The following is an 8,666-nucleotide window of genomic DNA, read 5'->3' as shown; positions in this document are numbered from 1 at the left end:
CACGGCCTCGGTCTGAGCTCCTTGAATGGTGTCCAACACAGGAGTCATCACCGTTAATCTCATACAAATGTCAGGCATCGGAACACTATCCGCCCTACGACTCAAGGCATTGGCTACCACGTTGGCCTTCCCCAGGTTATATAGGATCTCAAAATCATAATCTTTTACCACATCCAGCCATCTCATCTGTCGCATATTCAGGTTGGGCTGGTTCATCAAGTACTTCAGGCTCTTGTGATTCGTGTATATGGTACACCGGACCTCATACAGATAGTGACGCCAGATCTTGAGGGCGAACACTACTGCCCCCAACTCTAAATCATGGGTAGGATAGCTCGCCTCATGAGGCTTTAGCTGCCTCGATGCATATGCTATCACATGGCCACAGCTCCCAATTCTAGGTTGTGGGTTGTATAATTCACTGCATGTGTCTTTAGTTGTCGGGATGCATAAGCTATCACCTTCCCACGCTGCATGAGTACGCAACCTAGACCCTGATTCGACGTGTCGCAGTAAACTACGAAGTCTTCCGTTCCCTCTGGTAGCGATAGTACCGGTGCACTGCATAGTGCTTGCTTTAGAGTTCGGAATGCAGCTTTTTGCTTATCTGTCCATTCGAAGAGTACACCTTTTTGTGTAAGCATGGTGAGTGGCTTGGCTATCCTTCGATGGATTTAACCTTAGAAGGATCTACGTGTATCCCTTCTTGACTAACAACATGACCCAAAAAGTTCACATTGCGGAGCCAGAACTCACACTTAGAGAGTTTTGCGTATAGCTTCTCGGTTCGCAGGGTTTCCATGATTTGTCGGAGATGTTGGCCATGCTCTTCTTCGCTTTGAGAGTAAACTAGAATGTCGTCAATGAAAACGATGACAAATTTGTCGAGAAATGGTCAGCAGATTTGATTCATTAGGTCCATGAATGCGGCGGGGGCATTCGTTAGACCGAGGGGCATTACAACAAATTCATAATGTCCATAACGCTTTTGGAAAGCAATTTTAGGGATATCCTCTTCCCGGACCTTGAGTTGATGGTACCCAGATCGCAGATCTATCTTAGAGAAGTGGCTTGCGCCTTGAATTTGGTCAAATAGATCGTCGATTCGCGGGAGTGGATAACGATTTTTGACAGTGAGCATATTTAGTTCCTTGTAGTCAATGCACATCCTAAAAGATCCATCTTTCTTCTTAACAAAGAGAACTGGAGCTCCCCATGGTGAGAAACTGGGTCGGATGAATCCTTTGTCCAAAAGTTCACTGAGTTGACTGGACAATTCTTGCATCTCCGCAGGAGCCAATCTGTAAGGCGATTTGGCGATGGGAGTAGCTCCTGGCACAAGGTCAATTCGAAACTCGACTTGTCTTTATGGAGGTATCCCCGAAATATCTTCGGGAAAGACATCTGGGAACTCACAAGCCACTGGAATGTCTTGAATGTTGACCTCTTCCTTAGATTTATCCACTCTATGATCCAGAAACGTCATGTCCTTCTTTCGCAGATACTTCTGTGCCTTAACGCACGAGATAAGACGAAGGCTTGTGCTAGGTTTCTCTCCGTAAATAACTAGGGTTTTGTGATTTGGAAGGTGAAGGGGAACGACCTTCTCGTGACACATAATCTCAGCATGGTGGGGGCTTAACCAATCCATGCCGATAATTACATCAAAACTCCTAATGGAAATAGGCATTAAGTTTATTCGAAAGACGTGTTGGTTTAAGGCTAGGGTATATCCGATATAGATTTCCCCAGTGGATTCTGTTTTCCCATTGGCCATTTCCACCGCAAAGGTTTCATTGAGATTCTGGGGTTGTTGTTTTAACAATTGCTTAAATTTATTGCTCACTAAACTTCGTTCTGCTCCGGTATCAAATAGGATGCATGCATAAGTGTGGTTTAGGAGATACGTACCAGTGACAACAGTGGGATCCTGAACCGCTTCTCCCTGACCCATGGTCAGCACTCTTCCGGTTCCTCCATTCCCGGGGTTGTTTTTGTTAGGGCAGTTTCGACGGAAATGCCCAGTCCTTCCACATCCATAGCAGGTGTGGCTCGGTCCTGCATTGTTGTCGCTGTTGTTGGTGTTGTTGTTGTTGCTGCTGTTGTTTCCTTGCTACTAATTTTGGGGACGATAGGTCCTGTAATATTTTGTTGTGTGACCTTTTCGATTGCAGCTGGTGCGATGCATCTCTCTGCATTCTCCCTTATGATGGAGACTGCACTTGTTGCACTTTGGAAGAGTTCTAGAATACTGCCTAGGAGTACTTGGAGCAGCTGAGACTGGATCATGTGGTGCAGAGGGAACTTGGGTGGTTGCAGTATTGACTATCACTGGTTGTTGCTTCTTGGACGATTCCGAGCCTTGACGTCCCTTCCTCTTGTTATTCTTTCCTCTCTTATTGTCAGTTTCCTTCTTACCTTCAGCCTCCACCGGCTTCTCACCCTTCTTGTTGTTGTGGTCGTACAGTTTCTTGGCCAATCTCTTAGCACGGTCGAAGGTTTCGGGATTTGCAACTATCACATTTACTAGGATTGGGGAGGTTAGTCCCCAGATGAATCGTTCGATTATCTTTCCCTGCGAAGTGATCATGCTAGGGCACAACAGAGACAGTTCGCTAAACCTCGATATGTATGTGTCAATGTCGGAATTTCGGACGGTGAGATTCCACAGCTCTTGTTCCATCTTCTAGATTTTGCCTCGCGAGCAGTACTCGGCCATGAACATTTCTTTCATCTCTATCCATGGTCTAGAGTTGGCTACAGGAAGAGTCATGGCTTCTACGTGTCCGTTCCACCAAGTGAGAGCCTGGTCAACGAAAGTGCATGCGACAAACTTCACCTTCATCTCCTCAGGGCATTCGCACATCTCGAACACCGATTCCACTTTCTCAATCCATCTTTTCAGGGTTAACATTCCCCCAGTGCCATTAAAGGTTCGTGGCTTGGCATTGGTGAAATCTTTATAGGAGCACGTCTTGGTAGGTCCTTGATTTATCCCGTTGTTCGAACTTCTAGCCCCTTGTCCATTGACTCCTCCATTGTTTCCTTGGTGAATTTGTGCCATTCCTGCGGTGACCACAGTAGATACAGCCACTTGGAATGTAGCTGAGTTGACTTCGAGTGGGGTTGGCCCAGGGTTTCCGCGGGTTGGTCGTTGAGGAATCTTTCTGTCATGGAACGGAAAGATGTTGAGTGCCTATGGTTTTTGTGAGATTGTGTTCCTATAAACTAGGTGTGTGGCACGAAGTTAAGTAATTTCACAAAGTAGCATACAATCATGGATATATAACACATTGCAGATTACAACATCACAGTAGAACACATAAAATTTTCCATTAATATTATCCGCAATTTGATACATGAAAATTTTCTCGAAAGAGCTTACATAAACGGTGCAAGTTCGGCAGCGTAACGACTCTATAAGTAGTGTAATCACTTAAACGTAGAGTCGATGGTACATAGCATAGATCATAGTACTACCAAGGTAAGTCTACTCCTAACACTCTATGGAGCGCCCTATGACTGCAACGAGGTCATATACCGAAGTGTTGTGCCAACAACTGGGCCATCTCAATCATTTCTCCAATGACTTCATCCCTCTCTTGCTCAGCTCGCACTGCTAGTGCTTCCATGGCGAATAGTTGTTGCCGCAGAGCAGCAATCTCAGCTTCTGGGGAGCGATTCTCCCTTGCGGGATTCCCTGGCAGGGCGGGCTGGTCCTGCTGCGCCTCGCTGACAGGTGATGTGGCAGAGTCCTCACCGGAGTCTTGTTCTTCCTCCATGTCGTCATCGGTCCCATCAAACTCGTAGCCCGAGTCCGTGTACTCGTCAGGCCCCACATCGTTTGTCCCCCTGATCTCCCTTAGGCTCATCTTCGATCATCCCGTGAGCCACTAAGACCTGATGAAACTGAATGCCCTGGTGCTCCTCTTCCATGGTGACTGAGAGGAGGTATACGAACAAACTATCATTACTCCTAAGACGTTTTATTTATTGTATACATGGAGTTGGTGTTCTCTTCTTGGTGATAAAGGGGTATGTTTTTAGATTTACCTACTATCACGATTTCCTCGGGGCATGTGATAGTTGTACCTCAGAGGAAATATAGTTGATCAGGCTACATTCACTCCTTGATACGACTATGAATAGTCCCGGCTTAACCGAGATGCTAGCATTATCTTATTTGATTTGGTATTATGTTATTTTTCCTATGTCGTATGAGTAGGAGTGTTTTACCGTTGTGTTTTATTTGTTTTGTTTTGTTCAGAGTTGTTTTGTACCTTTTTGGTTTATAGTTGCATATCAATGTGTGGTTAGATACGCTAGTTCACTATAAACAAAGCTCTGATACCAACTTGTCACACCCCCGAACCAGAGAGCAGAAACGTTCGAGGGCTCGCGTGACTTAAATGGAATATCATCACAATGAATATACCTGAATCATAACATAAACATCACCATGCATCAATATATTACAACTGGAATTGTTCACATCAAGTACATTGTTTTAACGTTAGAAATCCATACATAAATTGTTTGATAGTTTTCAAAAACAAAACACCCTAACATACTTGGGACTTATTCCTCGGCCTACCTGTTACCTGAGAATACAAGTTATTTTGAAAAACGGTCAATATATGGAATGTTGGTGAGTTCATAAGCAATGTTGTGATAAAATGATTGGTGTATTAATGATCCTTCATTAAATAAAATTCCAACAGATCATTAACTCTCGAATCCTTGTGTGCTATTTAATGATCCTTCATTAAATAAAATACAAACATTCCCTTTAGAAACTGTCACATTCTCTTTCTAAATAAACCCAGGATCAGACCTATTTTAGGGATGATAACAAAAAAAGTGATTCCAAAATCAATCCATCCTCAACTTGTCTTTTCCTCTCCCAACCATGTCCCGTCAATTACAACATTCTCTCTCATCAACCCACGTTTACCTGACGTCTTACCATGCGTCTAATCCGCCATTAAATGCAAACTCCTTTTAAGATTTCTCAAAATCGCTCCAAAAACCGTTTCATATTCGTGTGGCTGAGATTCAATCCCAGAATCATTGATTCCCCCCAAAAACCCCATTCAGCTTCTTACCCCCCTTCTATCTTTTACCTAGGGTTAAAATCCTTTTACCCCCCTTTATAAACCCATCTTCCTCACTAGAATCGTTTACATTCTCTGTTAATCGATTATTCTCTATTCTCTTAAAACTCCCAAAAGCTCTCAAGAACTGCAATCTCACATCTCTCAATGGCGAAATCAGGTGCATCAAAGAAGCAATCCAAGGCTTCAGGCTCCATGACTCAAACTGGTTCCACACCACCAACAATCGCCTCAAGCAACTTCCGAGCAGTGTTTGAAGATCATCAATCGTATAATACTCCAACAAAACTGATGATCAAGCATCTCAAGAACCACATCTTATTTGGCCCATTCGACGCATTCACTGACGTTGTTCCCATTTCTACACTCTTCAAGTGTGCTCTTTCTGCATACAGACCACTGGAAAACCCACAAGAAGTGCATCTTAACCTCATCAATGATTCTTTAGTCATCTTGACCAAAGAGAAGTTCTTGACTGCCATAAACCTTCTGATTCATCCCTCCATCAAGTTCTTCACACCATCCTTATCTGACATCACCACCGCACTCTACCAAATGGGTTATCAGAAACCGATCCGAGGGATTGGTCAGTTCAAGAAGAACCAACTGCCTGCGGTTTGGCAGTTCGTATTCCACTTTGTCATCCGCTGTCTGTCTGGCAGGACCGGAGGCATCGACAACATGGGTTTAAAGTTGCTAGAATTGGTATGGAGCATCTTCACAGGCCACGATGTCAATTACGGCTAGATTCTTTGGGATGACTTCCTCCAATACATTCCCAAAGAGCACCCCAGAGAGAACCTAACCGAGCTCACCTTTGCTCGATTTTGGCCTTTATGTATTTCTGATCTACATGCGGATGCTGGTCTGGACTTGGGAAGTGACATCAACTTTTTTGTCACCAAGGATCTCAAAAGGTACACTCCTTCCTCTGATCAAACTCTATTCGAACTTATCCGCAGGCTCCCTATTCACATTCTTACCTTGCTTGGTCTCGAGACTGCTGATGTCTCAGATCATATAGAGGCCACAGAGGTTATTATCCCATACCCTTCTACCCCACCTCTTCCTTCTACAACCATTCTCCCTGAGGGTACCGCAGCCCCCTCTACTACTACACTTTCTAACATTTCTCAACGGAGAAAGTCTGTGGCTTCTAAAAAGAAAGCTACCACACCCAAGAAGAAAGCCCCAAAACAAACTGCACCTTCTAAGAAACGAAAAACCAAAACCACCACTGTATCGAGGAGTGATTTTGATGTAGATAGACAACCTATAGCTATTCTCAAGAAAAGAAAGACAACCGCAATCACTGGCCAAATGCGTGACCGGACTGATACTGCAGCCTCTCAACAAGCTCTGGTAGTCCTTGGGATGGCCGCACATCCATTCAATACCACCCTCGAATACCATTCAACCTCATCATGTGAGATTGTTTCATCCTCTTCCTCATCCGAACGTGGAGACAGCCCCCCAGTTTTATCTCAAGTAGATAAATCTGGAAATCACTCTAAGGTCTCCAGGGCTTCCAGACTGCATATTTTTTCTTCTGAGGAGTTAGACTCCATCCTTTTGCAAGTATCCCAAACACTTCAAACACCACTCCATCCGTAGAGCATCTCTTTCGCTCATGCCAGAACTGGGCCGAGGCCAGACTTGACCACGCGTCAAGGAGACTGAGGAAGCCCAGGAAATCCTACTCTGCTTACATCTTTATCAGGTAGTTTAGGCACGGTGAGCACTAATGTGCAAGGATCCATGAACCCAAGGGACACCTTGGTGCGAACACAAGGAATTGACGTGCGAAGATTCTAGTGACTCTTGGAGTCGGTATCAGCCAACTACTGATGCTGAAATCAAGAAATATGCTCCTTTCAAAAGAGCATTCCAAGCCCGCAAGGAGCAACAGGTCAAACAACAACAGCAGAAGGAACAAGAAATCCTGTCTGTGGCCAAGTACTGGGCAAATGCCATCAGTAATGCCCATACTGCTGCGACAATCCAAAAGGTTCAAACCTGGATGGATCAAATGGCGGAAACTGTGTTGAAAGCTCAAGCCTCTACCGTAGCCGTAGGTAGATCTAGTGTTGCTCCTACTTCAACTCCTGTTCCACCTACCACAGTCATTCCATCTCAAGACGAAGAGCCAGCTATTGGACTCAGCTCAACACCAACCTTTGGTTTTGATGATGAAGACATCCAAGAGGTCAACAAACCAACTCCTTCCGATAACGACCTAATGATGTTCGAAGAAGAAGAAGAATCCAACGGTTCTCAACACTCCACTTTTAAGCCCAAGGCAAAGAAGAAGAAGAAGAAGAAGAAAGATGCTGTCACCATAAAAGAATTCGTCAATCTCCAAGCCAAAGTCGATCAAATTTTGGCTGCAGTTAAGCCTACCCAACCTCCACCTGAAGATACTCCGGGACCGCAGTCCCTCATTGAACGCATTGAACGACTTGAGACAAGAGAGCATATGGCTGCTGAGTGCATATCTCTCAAAGTCAAAATGGGAATTCGATCTCTTGATAACAACCGCAGGGCCGATCATCAAGACTTTATGGCCGCAGCGGAACGCCTCATTACTGAGGTGACCGCAATCAAACAAGGCTTACAAACAACCATTGCGGATCAAGCTGCACAATCTCAAAGGGTGATAGATGAGACTCATACTTCCTATGAGTCCACTATCTCTGTTCTTCATGCAACGATCAACCGGATGCAGAAATCCCTTACCTCCAATTTCCATGGCCCTAAGATACTTCAACTTACCAAAGACATATACAAGCTGTTCTTCAACTTTGCCACTCCAAATAACTCACAACTGGCCGAAACGATGAAAATTCACTTTGCAGAGGTCTGTGCCAAAGTGGATGGCCTCAAACAATGGCTTGAGGAAGCACCGGGGTTGCGTTCCTCAAGAGGGGGAAGTGATGAAGAAGGCCATCGCTCAGATACATCCATTCGTCAGAGCCCTCCAATCACCACAAAGAAAATTACCACACCACAGCCTTCACCGCAACCATCTCAACATACTCCAACTCCCCCCTCTTCACCTCCTAAAGACACATCCAAAAGGCCTGAGACTCCTCCTCATTTCAAAAACCTTGAGGAACATATGTCATAAGAAAGCTCCACAGACTCTCCTGCCACCGCTCAAAGAAAACAAGACTGGAAAGCAGCCAAGTTAGCTGAACTCATCTGGAGAGAGTGCGGATTTGACACTATGATCGATGAATCGCTGATCAACTCATGGGTCAATCCACACCGCAGGCTACTAGATGAAGACTACACTCCTCATCTCACATATGCTGAACCACCATCCGATGGTTATTGGGATATTCCAATTTCTCCCAATGCCAAGTATTTTGCTGTCTTCGAATCCTTTGACCTCAATCTTCCTGATCACAAGCATCTGCCGATGGAATTTGAAAGACTCACTCGCTTCTATGTGAAGCATGGCTCTTCAGTGGAAAACATATGGTCTAACGATAGACCATCCGCAGTGAAAAACTACAAGATGCGGAAGTTCATGAAAGCAGACTTTGCTCA

This window comes from Lactuca serriola, chromosome 5 (assembly GCF_051521515.1).
Source record: "Lactuca serriola cultivar US96UC23 chromosome 5, Lser_US96UC23_V15, whole genome shotgun sequence".
NCBI classification, from domain to species: Eukaryota; Viridiplantae; Streptophyta; class Magnoliopsida; order Asterales; family Asteraceae; genus Lactuca; species Lactuca serriola.
This window is presented reverse-complemented; position numbering follows the sequence as displayed.